The sequence below is a fragment of the Phoca vitulina genome, unplaced genomic scaffold (genome assembly GCF_004348235.1).
Source record: "Phoca vitulina isolate PV1807 unplaced genomic scaffold, GSC_HSeal_1.0 scaffold6, whole genome shotgun sequence".
Lineage (NCBI taxonomy): Eukaryota > Metazoa > Chordata > Mammalia > Carnivora > Phocidae > Phoca > Phoca vitulina.
Window position 1 is genome coordinate 28,620,044 of NW_022589709.1, and position 20,931 is coordinate 28,640,974.

Consider the following 20,931-nt stretch of genomic DNA (forward strand, 5'->3'; position numbering starts at 1 on the left):
CATTTCAAATTGATTTAAGATCTAAAACTGAAAAACTAAACTATAAAGTAGTTAAATAAAATACAGGTCAGGTTGGGAGGGCTAAGCAAAAGGGAAAACTTTTTAAGATACTCATAAGATTCAGAAAACATAAAAGAAAATATTGACATTTGAATAAATGGGAAAAATCACAAAGACGAAATATAACTAATTTTTTAAATGACAACTAAGATTATGTATTAGAACCTTATATGATGAGCAAAAGATTATTATCCCTTACATAGAAAGAAGGTTTATATATTTTAAAAAGCAATAATTTAATAGAAAAAAAAGTCAAAGGTCACGAATAGGTAATAGATGAGGGAAAATAATACACACACACACACACACACACACACATATCTACTCCATATAGAAAATGATGTTCAACCTCAATGCCATTCATAAGTTTTAACCTATTGGATTTGCAAAAAAAAAAAAAAAAAAAAAAAAGTTTACATTAAAAATAACCAATGTTTGAGAATATACACTTATACAGGTACAGGTACTGTCACAGAATCTTTTCTCCTCCTGGAAATCTTTTAATTATTTATTATTTATTATTGTCATTTTTAATGGTAGCACTAGAGTTTATTAAGCTGTGCCTTAATACAGGCACTGGGGCTTGCCCATGATCCTCTTGATGTACAAAGCCCGGACATTCTGCCAATCCTTCTTTTGCAATGATTCCAGAAAACTGACATCTAAGTGGATGTTGTACACAAGCTCATCATCTGTCATCTTCACGTGGCCAACAGCCACTGCCAGACACAGCACCTTCTTCATCTGGCATCTATCGTGGACTTCACTTTATCCATTTTGGCCACCATGTTCTCATTGTGGGTCAGCAAGAAAGGGAATTTGCCATCCTCATTCAGGTGTGGGCCCAGGATTTGTGGGATCTGCTTGATCAGAGATTCTGAGGCCAAAAAGGCATCATACTTCTTGGCCAGCTTCTTGACTAACTTTTTATTCTTGTTGAGTTTCTTCAGTGCCTCAATGTCCATGTGGGAAATATCCATAACCTTGGCCTCATCACAGTGCTGCTGATCCCCCAAAACACATACAGAGAACTTGGGGCAGGGAGTGGACTTAAGCCTGATGGTGCCCAAGAAGGGTTTGTCCTTCTGAGGGTCAGTTCTTCAAGATGATCTGCAGCTCCACCATCTCCAAAAACTTCCTGGTTACAGCGCAGGACCCTCCCCCTCCCCTTCCACCGACCCCCCCACCCCACCCCCCACCCCACCACCCCGCCACCCCGCCCCAAACCCTGGCCTTGTACAGAGTGTCTCTGGAGCCTTTGCTGCTCATGGTGACTCACTCTGCAATAACTGGAAACTCCTGGAGATCGTTTAAATGAATATAGCAATTTTTGAACCTAAATGAATTATCTCTTTCATACTTTTCATCTTTTTGTCTTTTGTGCTGAATTCTAAGTAAACTCATTTGTTCCGTCTTCTTAATCATTAATTAAATCTTCATCTCTGATTATGCTACTGTTCAGCCCATTTACTGAGCTTTTTATTTTGATGATCTCTAATCAGCTAATTTTTTTAAGCCTGTCATTGTTTCCTGGTTGCATTAGCTTCTTTAATCTCTTTAGGGATATAAATTATACTGCTTTAAAATCCTACTTGTTCTTTAATTCTATTTTCTCTGGTATTATCCATGAAATTTCATGGATTCAGTTATCATTAAATGTTTGGTAATATTCAGATGGGTGCTCATCTTCTGCTTTAGTTGTGCATTGGCTCCTACCCAATCACCTCCTTTTCCTTCTTTTGCAACAACAGAAAATGCTGGAATAAACTCCTTATATACAAATATTTTCCCTTTTGTAGGATGGATTCACAGAAGTTGGTGAAATAGTTGTTCATTATAAATTTAATAAATAATGTCAGATTATGTTACTTACAAGTTGGAATAATTCACACACCCACTAGCAATCTGTTAGCTAGCCTCATTTCCCCATATCATCACCACCTTTGCTGATGTTTTCAAGCTAGATTTTGGATTTCTCTAAGTACTGCTAGTACACTATGAATTAGATATTATCTTCTTTGCAGTTGTACTTAAATACTCACTATTTGTGTAAGTTCAGCCTCTGGATCTCTGTTACCATGCTTTCCTTTATTCCCCATATTAATTTTCACATTCTAGCATACTACATAATATACTCATTTATTATATTTATTGTTTAATGTTTGTCTCCCCCTACTGATACAAGAAGCTGGAAACTATTTTGCTCATAGATATTTCCAAATGCCTAAAACATGGGCACTTAATAGCTACTCAGTATATATTTGTTAAATGAGTAAATGAATGAAATTCACTTAATATCCAGTAAAAACTTGGAATATTTTTTCCTGAAAAAAAAATGGTCTGCCAAGTGCTTATTATAAAGATAGATCTGCTTCCTCTAACAAATATTATGAACTCCTACAATCATGTATACATTCCAAGCTGGCTATACAACAAACCTGCTACAAGAGGAAATCAATATAACATGATTCCTTCTTGGAATCCATTCAGGAAGCATAAGCCACCAGCAGAAACAAAAGAAAACGTGCTCATCATAACTGGCTTTTGAGTGTGGACTCTGAGTTTTTGAGTGTGGAGACTGTCTCAGAGAAAGGCTTCAATATATTCATAATTAATTTATCAATCATATTGCTTGTTCTGGAAGTAATAATAACAAAACAATAGTTTAGTTAAAGTAAATGTTATTTGTCATTTTAATATACCAAACATCAAATAATATAATTTTAAATGAGATGACAATATATACCAATTAGATAGTCTCCTGTTTTTATGGTGATCTTAAAAATAATACCTCCATGTAGCACTTTATAGTTTTCATTGGAGCCTCACAACAACAACACTGGGAGCTAGGTAGTACAAATATTATTACACTCATTTCAAAAATCAGGAAACTGAATCCAGTAAGTTAAGTGATTAATTAGTAAGGAAGGAAGCCAGCACTTGAATACATGTCTTTGGAAACATTTCTTTCTGAAGAAGCAAGAGATTAAACAAAAAGCAAATATTTGGAGTCAGAAGTAGATTTCTATTCTCTTTAATTACTAGGTACGGAAACATCAACCACTGAATTATCTACTCTAAGCCTCAATTCAGCATCTATTTATTTGCCATTGGTTAGAAAAGGATAAGAACACAGCCATGCATCAAAGGAAATCAATTATCCAATTATCTAAAATTTAAAATATACTAAAAGTTTGTTATTTATATTGTTCATTCATGGCATTTCTCTGAAACATAACGTTGTTCTCTATTTTCCTTCTGTTTGCAAGATGCTTCTGGATGTAAGAATTCATTGTTGTGTAATTTATCTTTCTGCCACCATCCAACAGGATGACTCAAGCTGGGCCACCCACCTGATACAGTGCTGTGAAACTTCAGAGAAGGAGGCTCTGTTGTTTTACCTCTATTATCTTCCCTCTCTTCAAGTGCATCTGTCGCATGCCAATCCTATTCTACCCCTATGCCTTACTTCCAGTCCCCAAGACTTCAAGTTTTTGGAGTTGCATAAAGATTAATCTTGGTAATGAATCAGGTTGGGGCACAAAGTTCCTTTCCTCCTGTTTCTCTTCTCTTCTGCCCTTTTGGGCTAGTCGTTTCTTTAAAATTCTAATCAGTTTAACAAACACTCCTTGAGTGCCTTCTATGCTGACAGTACTAAGGTGCTAGGAACAGAAAGATATGTAGAGCACAATCCCTATCCTTAAGGAGATTATAATTTATTAGGGGAGAGAGATAATTAAAGAAATCAAATTGCTATAATTCAATACATACAGTGGTTAAAGATAAGCTCAAGGTTTTATAGAAAGAGAGAGAGGAGGAACAATTAACCATTCTAAGGGTGGAAAGAATGCTAATAAAAAACTACAAGAAATGAAATCTGATCTTACAGCATGGGTAGGAATTAGCAAATGAAAAAGAGTGTTACAAGTGGAAAAAGAATATGAATAATTACCTAGAAGCATGATGCCAAAGGTTTTGTTCAGGTTACAAATGGGTATTTCAGGAAGCATAAAATGTGCTTAAGTTTTGAACATGTGCATTCAAGGTGTCCTTAGGACAATTAAGTAGAAATATTTTTCAGGAAGCTTAGGAGAAAAGTCAAGACAAAATATCTAGCTGCCACCAATAGCATAATAAGTTGAAGATAAGTACAATTGAAAAAAATCAAATAAGGTCTGGAGTGGGGAGAGCATTGCTATTTTATATGGCGTGGTTAGGAAATGCTTCACTTTTAGGGTGATTTTGAGCAAAAATCTAAAGTGAGAAGATGAGTCATATGAATATCTAGGAATAGAGCTTTCCAAGAAAAAGAAATAGCAAATGCAAGGTTCTTGAGTTATGAGTGTGCTTGGTTTGGGAAACAACATGGGGTCAGTACGGATGAAAAATATTACAAATGGAGAAAGAAAGTAGAAGAAAGTGATGTCAGAGAAAGAATAAGGAGCCAGATGAAGTAGAGCCTTAATGAACATTATATAGACTTCATTATGTGGAATTTTACTTTGAATAATATTGGAAGCCAGTAGAAATTTAAATTGGCAAAGTAATATGATTTATGTTTTAATAAACCTACTCTGGCTATTACCTACTGAATCTACTGTGTGGGGCAAAAGCAAAAACAGGCCTTTGTTGTTGTTGTTGTTGTTGTTTTGGAAGGCCATACCATTAATTCATGAGAGAATGATAGTAGTTAAGAGTGGTAACAAGAACTGGTAGGATTCAGGTACCTTTTGAAAGTAGAGCTCACAGGATCTTTTGAGTTTGAGTATATGAGAAAGGATAAAATTAAGGTTCAAGAGATAATACAAAGTCTCAAATAAGAAGGACCAGTCAGTAAGAAAGGAAAACAAGTTATGAATGCACAGAGCAAAGAAAGTATATTTGTTTAAAGGAAGTTTAGAGAAGGAGAATGTAGCAATATCGTCTAAAGCAGTAGAGTAAAAAAAAAAAAAAGGATAAAAATATCCATTGGAGTTAACAATTTTGAAGGTGTTATCTTTTGCCAAAGCAGTTTCAATGAAGTGGCAAGGCAGAAATTGGATTGCAATGGTTTGGAGAGTGAATGGGGCCCAAGGAATGAGAGACAGCACTAAATGTTATCACTTCAAAACTCAACAGAGTGGAAAGAAAAGGGTTATAGTTGCTGGGTATTTAGAGTAAAAAGAAGATTTAATCAATCATGTGTTGTGACTCAGAACCATGAAAGATCCAGGGTAATCTCTTCGAATCCAGGTTTTCAAGGACAACCTGATGGAATGGGTCATTTCTACTTTCCAGTCATCAAGATTTAAATGTTAATTTGCTTTGGAACCCAAGTCACAGAGAGAACTCCAGAAGAACAGCTCAACTATTCAGCAATCATCCAGACAGAAGCATAAAGGATCCAAAGATGTCACCAAAGCATTAGGAAGCTGCCCCTGGGAAAATGACACATTTTAAGTTTGTGCAGCATTTTATTCAGTTCTAGCAACATCTGGCTTAATCACTTCACCTGATAAATCATCTGTTTAGCTTCAACTTTTGCTAAGCAGATAAAAATGTTAAATTCTATGAAAAACCATACATCTTACTTTCATTTAAATGAGGTTTATACAGATAAAAAGATTATTTAATTGTTATGGTCTCAATAAGGCCTTAATATTTTTCAACTTTTAATCAAGTACTATCTATTATACATAGATTATGCAATATCCTAAAGGTTCATATATTAACCTGTATTTTTAAAATACCCTTCCATTAGAATGAACAGGATAATAATCATAAAACTTTTAAACTGGACAGAGTTTTAGAGACATCAAGTCCAAACACCTTCATTTCTAAATGAGGAATCAAGCTCATGAAATCTTGGTCAGGGTAAGGGTTACATAAATACCAATAAAAACAAGATGAAAATCTCCAGGATTTCAATACAGTTTTCTTTCTACTACTAATCTATAATTTTTTTAAGTAGTCTCTGAAAAAAGTACTGGGATATCATCATCAAAATCAAGTATCTCAAATGTATTGACTCCCTTATATGTATCCCGTATATGGCTCTAGGCATTGCTCTTAGTCTTGACATAAATTATTTTATTCAACCTTCACAGCAACTCTAAGAGACAGGCACTATTATTAGCCCATTTTGCAGGTGGAGAAACTAAGCCTTAAAGAGACTGAGTAACTTTTCCAAGGCCACTCAGGTAGCAAGTGGTAAAGCTGGAATGGCACTTGAGGCTCTAGACAGTCTGCTTATTTCCTGACACAGGCTAAACTGTTCTCAAGATTTAATTCAAAAAGCAGTGACTGAAAGGCTACTATCAGTAAGACAGTGTCTTGGGAGCTGAATAAGATATATAAGATATAGAGCTTAAAAACCTATCAAAAAAGACCAATGCATCCACCACTAACTGCGATACAGAACAAAGAGTGTTTAGGGAAAAAAGAAAAGCAAAGTGCACTGAAGAAAAAGCAATTTCAGGGCTGAGGGTGGACATGAAAACGGCCAATACTACCTTATAACCTATTGAGATCTGCATTGAACCAATCTGTTACCAGTAAAGCCCAATGGATATACATGTATTTCTTTTTATTTTTATTTTTTTAAAGATTTTATTTATTTATTTGACAGAGAGAGACACAGCGAGACAGGGAACACAAGCAGGGGGGAGTGGGAGAGGGAGAAGCAGGCTTCCAGCTGCGCAGGGAGCCCAATATGGGGCTCCATCCCAGGACCCTGGGATCATGACCTGAGCCAAAGGCAGACGCTTAATGACTGAGCCACCCAGGCGCCCCACATGTATTTCTTTTTAATATTCTTAAATGCTTATCATTCAACTCAACTTTTTTTCTATACCATACTCAACTCAGCCACTTCTAGATTTAGTTAGCACTCAAGGCATTTTTTTAATGCCCATGGTGCAGAGGGTAAAGAGCATGCAGTAAATAAATCAGCTGTGCAAAAGCTCTCTTAATACATCAAAGAATCTTTACAGAAAGTTATTGGAGGCCTCAAAGCCTCCATAAAATAATCCACTTACATCGCTGTCCTCTTAAGTGGCAACCTCTAAATTTATGAGTTAGTTTCTTGCTGAAAAGTCATATAACTTGTGAGTGTTAATTTCTTAGATGACCCTGGTTTGGTAAGAAAAGTACAACTGAGAGTCAGAGTAAGAAGACTAACTCCTGCCAAATACATCCCATTCTGGATTCCTAGGTACCAGCCCAGACCATTAAAGAATCACTGCCCCCTCAATGGAATATTTTGACACATAATTATGTTATGATTTATTGAAGATGAGGGAATATATCTGTGATTTTTGTTTAAGGCCCAAATTTTAGCTATACTTTTAACTAAATATTACCAAATATGTTTTATTTTTAAATATCCAACCTGTATAATAAACTGCATATGTTTTTAAAAGTCAACAGAAAAGCCAGTATTTTCCCCATTTATTTACCAAAAACATTACTATTGCAAGCTAACTTGTACAAATGAGAAGTATGAGTATCTGGGGGTGAAAATAGTATTAAGTCACCTTTTTATTGCAGGGATGGTCTATCCAAGCCTCCACTTGAACTATTTGATTGCTTTTCCTAGTTTTTGACATGGGAAGTTTTTTTAATCTCTTCCCAGTAAATAGAGTTCTGACCGCTAAGAAGGTGGAGACACACAAGACAACTTTTGCATGTACTGGTTGGCCAAGTATCTCCAGAATCTCTCATTAAGAGGACCTGAACCATCTCTCTCCATCAATGTTGGCCAAACTGCCTTCATTTGCATGCTGCTGTCATGACTTATAATATTATCCTTATAACACCTAGACTCTTATACTCTTAATATTTTAGTTTAAATGGAATCATTATTTTTACTTAAATGAATTTACATTAAAAAACTGTCTACTTCTACTGTAAACGAAAAATCAGTATGTGTCAGTAAAAAATGCCAAAAACCTCTAGCTAGACGCAGTGGTTTGCCAAGACCTGCTTTCCAATTATTAAACATGGAGATCAGCAAATGTTAGTGAGCTATTAAGGACACACTAGTCCCACACCGGGTTTTTTTTTTTTTTTTTCTCCTTATTCTAATTAGGAAAAAAAATTGCGAAGAAAGTCACTTTCTTTCCATGTGGCTCAGTGTTTTTTAATGTTGTGCCCATGTACCTTCTAAAATCATCTCAAGTACCTCCAGGCAGCCAAGCAGCATTCTGAGAAACACTGCTGTAAATTATCCAGAATTTCATAAGCCCATACCTTGCCACTTCTAATTGGTCCAGAATTCAGTATCACTTTCGTCATCTACAATCTTATCTGAGTTCTCCCTCCCCTCTCCCCAACCACACTAATCTCCATTGTGTTTTTCTCAGAGCAAGACTAGGAAACTGCTTCCCGCCTGACTCCACCACAGGCTAGAGGCTACCAGTACCCAGCAACCTTCTGGCTCAGTCCCCACAACAAAAAGATAATGGTGGGTCGCATATCTACTTATACCTCCTGCAGATTTACTTTTTCACGTCAGTGTCCTACTTTCAAAGGTTTAGTCGTTTCTCACAAGTAATAAGATACCTGAAACGCCTGTCTTCCTTGAATTTCTGCTGTCTCGAGCTTTAATATCATTCCTTCATTCTCCACATTAGTAACTCCACATTCTACTGGGAAACAAGGTTCGTTTCTCAACTCTTGAATAAATACATTATTCATTCTAGTTTCCACAAATTCTAATTTTGGATATGATACTTTTCTTATCCACGATATTCTTAAACTATAAATTTACAACATGGTATACTTTCTACTAGAAAACAGTCAAGCAATGCAAGTACAATATATACTTTCTTTTTGAAATTACAGGAAGCACAGTATGACCTTAGAAAGAAATGTTAGCAGTCAAATGAAGATGTTCTGTACTATCTTTACTGTAACCCCCTTTCCAATTATCCTAGTATTTAAAAAATCAAATTTAGCATTGTTGAAGACTAGAAAGACTCAGCATTGCTATAAACTAAGAGTCAGTGGTCAGGGTTAGTTATAGTACATGCACCTGTCATTTTTCACACAAACTTCTACCAGGCTATTTCTTAAACATTACATGTGATCAAATGGCTTTTTTCCCCATTTTATGGGCTTTTAAAGGCTCACCATGATTTAACTTACAGCTATTATTTCTAATATAGTTGGGCAGTGACCTGATGACCCACCAGATCATCCAGAATACAAAACAAAGGACACATACTGGTCAACTGCTGGCTGGCAAGTCTGTGAGTGACCAGGTCAAAAGCCCTCAGCAAGTATACAGGAAAAGATTAATGGGAAGAGAAAGAAATCTTCAGCTAATGCCACAGTAAAACTAGCTGTTCTATGGAGATATTAAACACAAAATCCAGCCACATTGGCACAGAACTCTATGCCGGGGTATTGACCATTTTCAGACAACTTAAATATTCTTTCTCTATTTAACAAATGGTAACTGCACTTCACGGAGCCAATGATTTGAACTGAAAGCAAAATACACATTGTATTGAGACGACCCACATATTAGTAATTCATTAAAACAGTCTCAAACTGAGACTTTTTTTACATAGGGGGAAAACTGTAAGGAAGAGGGAATCAGATGATAGATATGGTATTCCTTTCCATATTCCTGTGGGGAACTACTGCAGCAGCTCATCATGTTTACCCAGGCATCTCTTTAAGGTCTTATTTGTGAAAGGTTGTGATAAAACTGAATAGAACTTTAAATTCATTTGGCTTTTGAGATTATCACTCTATTTAACCTTGAAAGCTTTTTGCATTTTCTCATGCCTTTGTTTGCTTTCAGGAATTTACCTTCATTTTAACTTTAATCCGTTTTATATCTCCTGCCTCATCTTCGATCCACAAGGTTCAACCTTTTTTTTTTTTTTTTTTAATCTGCAGTGTCTACAGTATAGGTAGGGGTAGGAAGGCTTCTGTCTCCTTTTTATAAAGACATATAATATGGTCATCTTAAAAGTTATACATACATACATATGTATGGATGTATATGTGTAATTAACCAATGATCATTTTATGTTAGATTGAAAAACTGGTATCCGAGTAATACTTGTTCTATATTAAGTAGCAGTATCACCTCAGATTTATCGATTCTGACAGTTATTCTATCCTTAAGGTGACAGTATTTTGTCTCAAGAAACCCAAACATTTCAACATTACTTCTTACAAAAGTAGAAGCAAATACTTACCAACTTTTCCATAAGAACCACTGTATAGAATTGTAGTAGTTTAGACCAGCTTTGCACAGCCAGGGACATTTTTTGCATTGGGTATTGCAACACAAAACCTAGGAACTATGAGCTTTCCAAGGGCCCCCTCCCCCAAATTTGTTTATCATCAGCTCCAAAAACAAAAATAAATCAATGTACAAATAATGTCCACAGAAATGTATGTCAACTGCTACTCGGCTCATATGCAAATACAAAAAAATTAATCTCAAGAGCAAAAGAAATAATTTATTCTTTTAAAATAAAATTATCTAAAAATTTTACATCAAAAAAAATCAATCTAATGTGATGCATTCAAATAGGTGCATGAGAATTAGAATGTGATACAGTAAGGAGTGGGATCTGCCAAAGTAAGCATGCCTAGGACATATGCTGTGATCACTATAGATCTTCGTTTACACATCAGCATGGTAGTAATTAAAGGTGGTTGAAACACTGAGGATTTTGTAAAGCAATGAAAAAATCTGTGTTAGAACTATTTATATTCTGGGAATTACTTTTTCACAGACATTAAATCAGATAAATTGGGATTTCCCTGAAATCTTACCCACTGAAGAAAAAACCTAGGGGACTTGGGTCTTCTTATAATTGGTCTTATTTTTTTTTTTTTTTTTTAAGATTTTATTTATTTATTTGACAGAAAGAGACATAGTGAGAGCAGGAACACAAGCAGGGGGAGTGGGAGAGGGAGAAGCAGGCTTCCCACGGAGCAGGGAGCCCGATGTGGGACTCGATCCCAGGACCCTGGGATCATGACCTGAGCTAAAGGCAGACGCTTAACAACTGAGCCACCCAGGCGCCCATAATTGGTCTTATTTTTATCTCTTTTCTGAAAACAATATGAGTAGAACATCTGTACTCCAAGATAATTAAATATGGCCAATATTGTCCCAAAGTTATTATGGGTATCAATATATCTATGGTAGTTTTTTCTTCTTTTGCCAAGAATTCAAATATGCCAGAGATATACCATAACATAAACACTCAGGAAATGTTCCCATACAGTAGTAATTGTTTCATATTTATTTTTTTAACCACACAGAATGTCTAACAGTGACCCCCATACATACATTTCTTACTTGAGAAAAATCAGAGCAGAGAATTCTCAGTAGAATGTCAGGGGCTTTTAAGGATCAGACTTATAAACTACCTTATATCAAACCACCACATCCTATTACAGTTCCACACTTGTTGAGGGCCCAAAATAAACTTGGACTTGAAATCAAGCACGCCAGTGTTATAAGCTAGCCTATTTTTTCACAATAATAATTCCATGGAGAGAAACTGCTCTTACTTTCTAACAGGTTTGAGACTCTGAAATGTGACTGGTTCTCTTCAGTAATTTTCCATCAAATGTGCAAGATACATCTCAACAGTGAAACACCGTTTCTCATTTACCTCTTCAAAAAGACTGAAAATATATAAGGGGACATTCTTTATATAAGGGGGCATTCGTTTCACTTAAATAAAACCAGGGTGGATCTATGTGGCTTGGTTTCTTTTTCCAAATATTTCTTCATAAAAAAGCATTGATTTCTTAGCTTCTATGACTTGATGGGAAAATTTATTTTCAACGTGTTATCTGTATCTCAAAATGATATGCTGACTTACGGTTGTTATGACACACTGTTTGAGTTATACTAAACCAGTCACATTTAGTAGCTAGCTTTCCTGGTGACCACTAACCTAGTCACTGAGAATACAAGTTGTAACTCACAGCCATGAACTAAGTATATGGATTAGCAAGTCTATGCATATGAGGCCTGCAGGGGACTGAACATTTTTAAAGTAAAACATTTCCAGTAGTAGAAACAGAAATGAATAATTTTGAAAATTTAAATCACAGTGATGAATTGTGTCACAAAGTTTCAAAACTGCAGCTACTTCAAAAGCAGTATTGGAATGAAGTTCATTCTGAACTATAAGTCCTTGTACAGGAATGTGTCAAATAACCAGTGGTTCTATTTTCCCCAAATGCTATATTCTTGCCCCAGTACAACAGTAGGTTAGATGATAAATAATAACAAAGCCATCTAAACCTTTAATGCTTCCACATAATAAGCTTTAGTTAACTTTAAATGATACTGGGTGTTATACGCAAACAATGAATCATGGAACACTACATCAAAAACTAATGATGTAATGTATGGTGATTAACATAACATAATAATAAAAAAAATTGTATAAAAAAAAAACTTTAAATGATACTAATGGCCTGAAATCTTCCAAAATTTCCTGAAACGGAGTAAAAAAAAAAAAATAAGGTTTATCAAAGTTTACAAATGTAAAAGAAAATGTATGTTTTATCATATCCAGGATAAATTTCACTACTTAGAACCAGGTAAAAAGATGCCCCACCTGAACAAGTGAAAGATCATAATTATTCTGTTTATTTATAAAGAAATGTCAATACTTTCAAGCTGCAAGGGTAAGAGTAATATGGCAGGTTTGTGCTTAGGAGCCATGAGAGCCCAGCTCTCCTACTTGCATAAGTTAAATTCCCTGTACCTCAGATTCCTGTCCATAAAATGGAGCAAGTTTAAAGAAGACAACAGTTACAAAGAATTTTGAACAGTGCATCCTGAAATATTGTGGGTGCTCACATTCATTTACTCCACATCCCACAACAATTATACAAGATTAATAAAACACTGCCAATAACTATTTGGTAATTCTGCTCTAATAACATAAAACACAATTTTATATAATATAAAATCATTTTGCTTTTTGGGTGTAAATCTTATGTGATTAAACAAGAAAATTGCTTGTTGTCTAAGTAGGTTAAACTAATTTTCTCCCCTGGTAACTTTTTTCTTTTTAACAATTTTATTTATTTACTTAACAGAGAGAGAGAGACAGTGAGAGAGGGAACACATGCAGGGGGAAGTGGGACAGGGAGAAATAGGCTTCCCGCTGAGCAGGGAGCCCGATGAGGGGCTCGACCCCAGGACCCTGGGATCACAATCCGAGCTGAAGGCAGACGCTTAACGACTGAGCCACCCAGACGCCCCTCCCCTGGTAACTTATTTATACTTTTCATCTGGTTAGAAGAAACGACAAAGAAAACAAATAAAGAAAAGTTTTCATTTTTATCAAAGTTTCCAAATTCAGCTGTATTCCAACCCTAGTTGAACTACTAGGGCTTACACGGACATCTCTACCAAGTCAACATTAAGAAATGCCCAACAAGCTTCTTCACACCTATAGCCTTGTTCCTTCCATCCAGCCATTGATGTGCTAGTCTGGATCCCTGTGCTGAACATTCAGAGCCCCAGATCATCCTATGCCACTGTCTCTGTCATTCAGTTCTTAAATGTCCTGTCATCATCAGAGAGGCTTTCCCCGATCAGTTCACTGAATTTACCACTTGACTCTGACTCACATTACTTTTTATCCCACCAATTTGTTGTTTTCTTTTAGCAATAATTATTATCTTGTTCAGATACTTGCTCACTTGTTTAATAAACGTGTTTAGCTTAGAATCCTGGCCTGTGTACCACTGTACTGCTAACATATAAAATACTACCTGGTCTATAACAAACACTCACTAATTATTAACTGAGAGGATGAATCTTGATCCCATTACATATAGTGGAAAGGCTAAGCACTTTCAAAAGCATAATGTCTATTGAACATTCTTCATCAAGGTATGTTTCCACCGTTATTTACAAACTGTATTTGCCTCAAAAGAACACAAGTCTAATGTAGTACTGTCTTCAGCCCAATCCACCTCAGGCCATCAGCAAAAGAAAACGAAGCCACTTATCCAGAAAGATAACAACAAAAATGGGTTCCTGTTAGGATCGAGAACACTTGTAGCCTCATAAAGTGAAAGTCTGAAAGAACAATGCCAGACAGTAAATCTATGTTTTAGCAAAGCTGACAGAGATTTCTTCACTAGGAAAAAAAACTCTGCATGAGGGCGCCTGGGTGGCTCAGTTGGTTGGGCGACTGCCTTCGGCTCAGGTCATGATCCTGGAGTCCCGGGATGGAGTCCCGCATCGGGCTCCCTGCTCGGCGGGGAGTCTGCTTCTCCCTCTGACCCTCCTCCCTCTCATGCTCTCTGTCTCTCATTCTCTCTCTCTCAAATAAATAAATAAAATCTTTAAAAAAAAAAAAAAAAAACTCTGCATGACAAGGTTTTATTAGATGGTAGTAGTGCCATGTAGTGCCTAGTGATCAGTTGTGATACATAGCTGTATGGTGTATACCCTTCCTGAATTAATTACTAAAAGAAAAAATAGGAGAAATTTTTGACAGTGAAGCACAGTTTACACTTCAGGAATTTCTTTCTTTGCATAGAAAAAATAACTTTTTATTTATTATCCAATTAACCGTAACATCCTCCAATATTTTTGTAGCTTTTTCCAAGTTGTCCACCAGTCACAGCCCTTTTATATGTACCTAGAATACTGTTTGTGAACATTTCCTGGGAGCACACAGAAATCTCGGCAAGGCGCACATGATTCTGTCATCTGGAATTAATCCCCAATCTTCTCCCATTTTCTATCATCTTGTTTTTCCAGTTTTCTAACCCCCCAACTGGTTACTTAAACTTGCCTTCATTTGCAATCTGCACTTTCCTTGGATGCCATTTTATTTTCCCCTATTTAGTATGTCTGGTTCTCTCCCACAAAAGGTAGATTCTCCTGGATTCTAACACATTAGAAGAGAGAGAGAAGTCATACTTCTTCCATAAGCATCAAAAGAATATTGTAAATCATACAGTGGGCTTTGGGTATCAAGTATGTTATACTGCTTTCTTATTTCTTTGGCCATCAATAGCCTCTTTAGGATAACTGTAATAATTCTCAGTTAATCTGAGAATTTCGTTTTGTGATAATATTCTGCTTTGTTTTATCTCACCTCCCACGTTGCCAGCTCTTTGAGGACAAGGAGCATGTTTAACTCAGCTTGGAAGTCTCTGCAGTACTTAACATATAATACTTGGAAGAGTTGTCATATTAACTAAGTTGAGTTAAATTCTGGACAAATGGGAGTTTTTTGTAAAATTTTAATGTCAGGTTTTAATTTCTAGGATTCCTATTCTATGGATATGTTTTGTTTTGATTAGCCTTATAATTCATTTAATAATTGTTGCCTCAGTTGGAAAAACAAATCTTGAACATAGAGGCAAAAGAGCACATAAAATGTTTCATACAAGTTGATCCTGGTGGTACATGTTAGAATCAGGAAGATTAGAAAAGGAGTGGGGGCCTAATCCCAGACCTTCTTCCCGAATTAGAATCTTGGACATAAATCCCTGATAAAGAAGGATTGATAGAAGAATATTGCACTGACAGGCAATTATAAATAAAGGAGTTCGGGAAATAAAGATACCTTCTAGACACACTGTGAAATCAAATAAGCTTCATTTTGAGAAAGGGCATTATAGACTAGAGTGCTATCAAATGCTGTAAGATGTTAATGACCATTCTAATCAGCATCATCACTTTCAGTAGGGATTTTCTGGTAACTGCTTGGAGAGAAAGTTACTTTGAACTAAGCTTTCAGGGATGCACTATATCTGAGACAGACCATATTTTTTAAACATCCCATGAATCTCCACTTCATTCTGCTCTATTTTTAATTGTTAATGAATTTTTTTCAACTCAATCCAACTTTTAAAAATCACCACTGTTGACCTGCTTTATTAAATCCTCCTCTTTAAGTCTCACTTCAATTTTAAATCCATTCAATTGCTTCAAACTTGGTGAATTATTCTTACTAAGTTTTTAAAATTCATAAAATGGGACATATTTATCTATTAGACTATCCAAATTGTAGACTAAATGTGGTGTTGGCATGATTCAAGCCCTCAGAGTACATTAAACAGTATCTCTCCCAACCTGATCTGGAAACATGAAAATGTTTATTTTATTAAAAATACTTTGATAACTGGTTGTTTTGTTACAATATAAAACTTCACCAGATTCTCTTTGGCCTTATGCCATAATTCTTAATTAATAATTGTAGGTTCCATAACATGGTTCAAAAACAATGGTAAATTATTACGCTACAGACAGTGATTTCTGAATTAATTTCAAAGCACCAGCAGCAAGTCTGCTATTACAAGCCACATTTAGATCATAAATTATTCTGTAGGTCGTGTTGCCTATGCCAAATAAATATGAAGTTACTACAGGTGTGAAGATGGCAATTTGGTAAAATAATATTTAGAATACAAAGGATTCCTTTGGTTAGAACCCTCTTGTAGCTGAAAATAATGATGAAAAACTAGCCAGAGAGTCCCTGAAACACATTTGTTGAAAACCTGCTTCATCTTCAGCAGACACCTGAGAAGAAACTAGCTAACAGCTTGACAGATTCAACAGGGACAAGCATCTTTCCTTGGCACTATTTTAAATTGCTACATAGGAGGGTGAATCAGTGAAACGGGGGAAGGCATAATTGCTTGTTAGAAAAAAAGAGGGGGGCAATAAAGAATGCTAAAAGAAAATGTTACACTTTCCAAAATATATATTAAAAATAAACTTTAATTGAATTCATGTACTTAAGGAAATAATTTTATCTTGATAAAAAAATGACTTCTAAGAAATAAAGATATGTGACTATAAATCAAAATAAAGTATGATTTTTTAAAGATTTATTTATTTATTTTAGAGAGAGAGACAGCAAGGAAGTGGGGGATAGAGGGACAGAGGGAAAGAGAGAGAGAGAGAATCTCCAGCAGACTCCCCACTGAGCGGGGAGCCCAAGGACACGGGGCTCTATCTCATGACCCTGAGATCATGACTTGAGCCAAAATCAAGAGTATGCTTACCTGACTGAGTCACCCAGGCACTCCTAAAGCATGATTTTTAAAAATAATATTGAGCCTCAGCAGTCTGTTCAAGAATTCATTTAATCCATAACAACTAAGATATTGCAAGAGTTTTAATAGGGTCACAGGAAACAGGAAAATATTTTCTGCATGTCAGCTTGATGTACAACAGCCATACCTAGAATAGATATGGTAACAGCAATCCCATGGTACACGGGTTGGCAAACACTTTGTAAAGGGGCAGACAGTGAATATTTTAGCCTTTGCAGGTCATAGGTCTCTGTCACAATTACTCTACTCTGTCACTGTAGTTCAAAAACAGCCATAGACAATATGTAAACAACTGGGCATGGTTGTGCTCCAATAAAATATATTTACATAAATAGGCAGCCTATTAGAACGGCCAATATCCAAAATACTGTCAGCACCAAATGCTGATTATGATGTAGAGCAACAGGAACTCTCATTCATTGCTGGTGGAAATGCAAAATGGGACAGCCAGTTTGGAAGACAGTTTGGCAGGTTCTTACAAAACTAACCAAACTCTTACCACACAAATCCAGCAATCATGGTCCTTGGTATTTACTCAAAGGAGCTGAAAACTTATGTCTATACAAAAACCTGCATACAGATGCATATAGCAGCTCTATTCATAACTGTCAAAACATGAAAGCAATAGGATGTCCCTCAGCAGTGAATGGATAAACTGTGGTACATCTAGACAATGGAATATTATTCAGGGCTAAAAAGAAATGAACAGTCAAGCCATGAAAAGACATGGAGAAACTTAAATGCATATTACAAAGTGAAAGAAGCCAATCTGAAAAGACCACATACCATATGATTCCAGCTACATAACATTCTGAAAAAGGCAAAACTATAGGGACAGTAACAAAACCAGTGGTTGCCAAGGGTAGGGAAATGGAGGGATGAATAGGCCAAGCACAAAGGATTTTTAGGGCACTGAAAATAATCTGTATGATGCTTCAATAGTAAATGTATATCATCATGCATTTGACAAAACCCATAGAATTTAAGACCAAGAGTGATCCTTAATGTAAACTATGGACTCTGGGTGGTAAGGATGTGTCAATATAGGTTAATCAATTATAACAAATGTACCACTCCGGTGGGGGATGTTGATAATGGAGATACTATGTATGTGTCGGAGGCAGAGGGCATATAAGAAATCTCTACCTTATGTTCAATATTTCCACAAACCTAAAACTGCTGTAAAAAATAAAGTCTATGAAAACACAAACAAACAAAAAATAGGCAGCCAACTGGACGTGGCCCACAGGCTATATATAGTTTGATGACCTGCTTTTAGAGTATGTTAATCCTGCCTCAGGAATCAAAAAAGTTCTCGTGGCTTCTGAGATCCACAAATCTCTTCTTCCCAGTCTGGGGAATCTCACCTTAATCATAGGAAAATCTTCCTCTGTCCTGTTATTTTTCTCTTAGAGATATGCCATTTCTCCTCTATTTCCAGGACACCAGTTTTAGTCTCCTCAGGTGACTTCAGATTTGGAAATTCTCATCAGAAAGGAAAATACCCTAGCCATTTCTGTTTTGCATAATACGATTGTGATATACTCACTGCAGCTCTCTGTTCTTGTGTCAACACTGGGAATAAAAATGATACCCATTTTATAAGGCGCTATGAGAATTAAAGTAGTTCCCATTTAGAAAGTAGTAAAGTACTTAACATTCAGAAGATATTCAGCCATCAGGAAAGATGAATACCTACAGTTTACATCATCATGGATGGAACCGGAGGGGACTATGCTAAGTGAAATAAGTCAAGCAGAGAAAGACAATTATCATATAGTTTCACTCATATGTGGAACATAAGGAATAGCACGGAGGACCACAGGGGAAGGGAGGGAATACTGAAGGGGAAGAAATCAGAGAGGGAGACAAACCACGGGAGACTCTGGACTCCAGGAAAAAAACTGAGGGTTACAGAAGGGAGGGGGGTGGGGGAATGGGATAGTTGGATGATGGTTATTAAGGAGGGCACATATTGTGATGAGCACTGGGTGTTATACGCAACTAATGAATCATTGAACACCACGTCAAAAACTAATGATGTACTATATGTCGGCTAACTGAACATAATAAAAAAAAATTTTTAAGATCTTCAATAAATTTTAGTTACCATTTTTACATTTATGCTGTTCCATACACCTCTGAACAAAGGAAGCACTTAATCTTTTACTTGCATAAAAGAAAAAGGAGATAATACAGGGGAGAAATATGTTTTAAAAACCTCAAAAGATTATCCTGCTATAGAGAGTTGACACAACAAAGCATTGATTAGAATGGTGGCTGGAATGTTATTTAAGATATTTGAGTGACTGTAACAATAAGATCAAAGACACACAATCTCTGGGGCACCTGGGTGTCAGTTAAGCATCCAACTCTTGGTTTTGGCTCAGGTCATGATCTCAGGGTTGTGAGATCGAGCCCCACATCAGGCTCTGCACTAACAGGGCGTCTACTCTCTGTCTCTCTCTCTCTCAGTCCCCTTCTCCCTCTGCCCCTTCCCTCTCTTTCTCCCTCCCTCTCTAAAACAACAACAACAACATACACAGTCTCTAGGCAATTCATCAAAACTCTCATGTTTGCCTGTGGACCAAGAGAGGGCAATATGGAGACAACGGAGAGAAACTTGACAAGAAGTCAGTAACCACCAGCCACATCTTCAGGGAGCAGGCAAAGGGTCAACACAACCTTCCAGCTCACCATTAAGAGAACTTAGCTGGATTCAACAAAGCAAGGGCGGTTGAATATAACTTTTACTATCACCCGTCACTCCAGCTAATAAAGAGCCATACAGCTGAGCATTAAATCCCACCCAAAGAGGGTGTGGGCCATGCATCCTTCTTGAAACAAAAGTTTATTTCAACTCAAAATTAGCATATATATAATTCTGGCTTTTCCTACTTGTTCATTGAGAAGAAAACCCTAATTTCCTGACTTAGGAAATCAAGCATATGAGATTTCATATTAAAATCCTAGTTTTCTACATTTTGAAGAAATTTAACCTGTGGACTTTTGAAAATACATGGTCACTTTTATACACACTAAGTATTGGCAGTTCTATGTACAAAAGGCGAATTCAGGGTGCCTGGGTGGCTCAGTCAGTTAAGTGTCTGTCTTCAGCACATGTCATGATCCCAGGGTCCTGGAATCAAGTCCCACATGGGGCTCCCTGCTCCTCATGGAGTCTACTTCACGCTCTACCCCCACCCCCACTCGTTATCTCAATCTCTCTATCTCTCGCTCTCAAGTAGTCTTTTTTTTTTAAAAAAAAAGGCTAATTCAAACTAATGCTATCCTTATTTTTAGTTTGTTTACTTATTTTTAAGTTATTATTAATTAAATGGCTTTAATTGCAAATAATACACATTAATCCTTGAACAACATGAATCTGAACTGCATGGATCCCTTTATATGAGGATTTTTTCAATAAATATATTGGAAGATTTTTAGCAATGAAAAAACTCAAGAGACAAACCATGTAGCCTAGAAATAGTGAAACAATTAAGAGAAAGTTAGGTATGTCATGAATGCATAAAATACAGATAGATACTACTCTATTTTATCATTTACTACTCTAAAACATACACAAATTTATTGTAAAAAGTTAAAGTTTATCAAAAGTTATGCACACAGACATGTACAGACCATACTTGGTGCCATTCACTTTTAGAAATGTAAACAAATATAAAGATGAAGAATTCAATCAACAACTACAGTACATACTGTACTACTGTAATAATTTCATAGCCACTTCCTGTTGCTATTGCAGAGAGCTCAAGGGTTGCAAGTATCTGCTTAAAATGCCGT

General features: G+C 36.2%; 1 long non-coding RNA gene and 1 pseudogene across 1 annotated transcript in view; both read right to left on the reverse strand.

Annotated features, from left to right (window-relative positions):
* The window catches only part of LOC116632194, a 192,547-nt gene that overhangs the window by 130,648 nt on the left and 40,968 nt on the right, over positions 1-20,931 (reverse strand). The window lies entirely within an intron of this gene.
* On the reverse strand, positions 559-1,329 carry LOC116632193 (annotated as a pseudogene).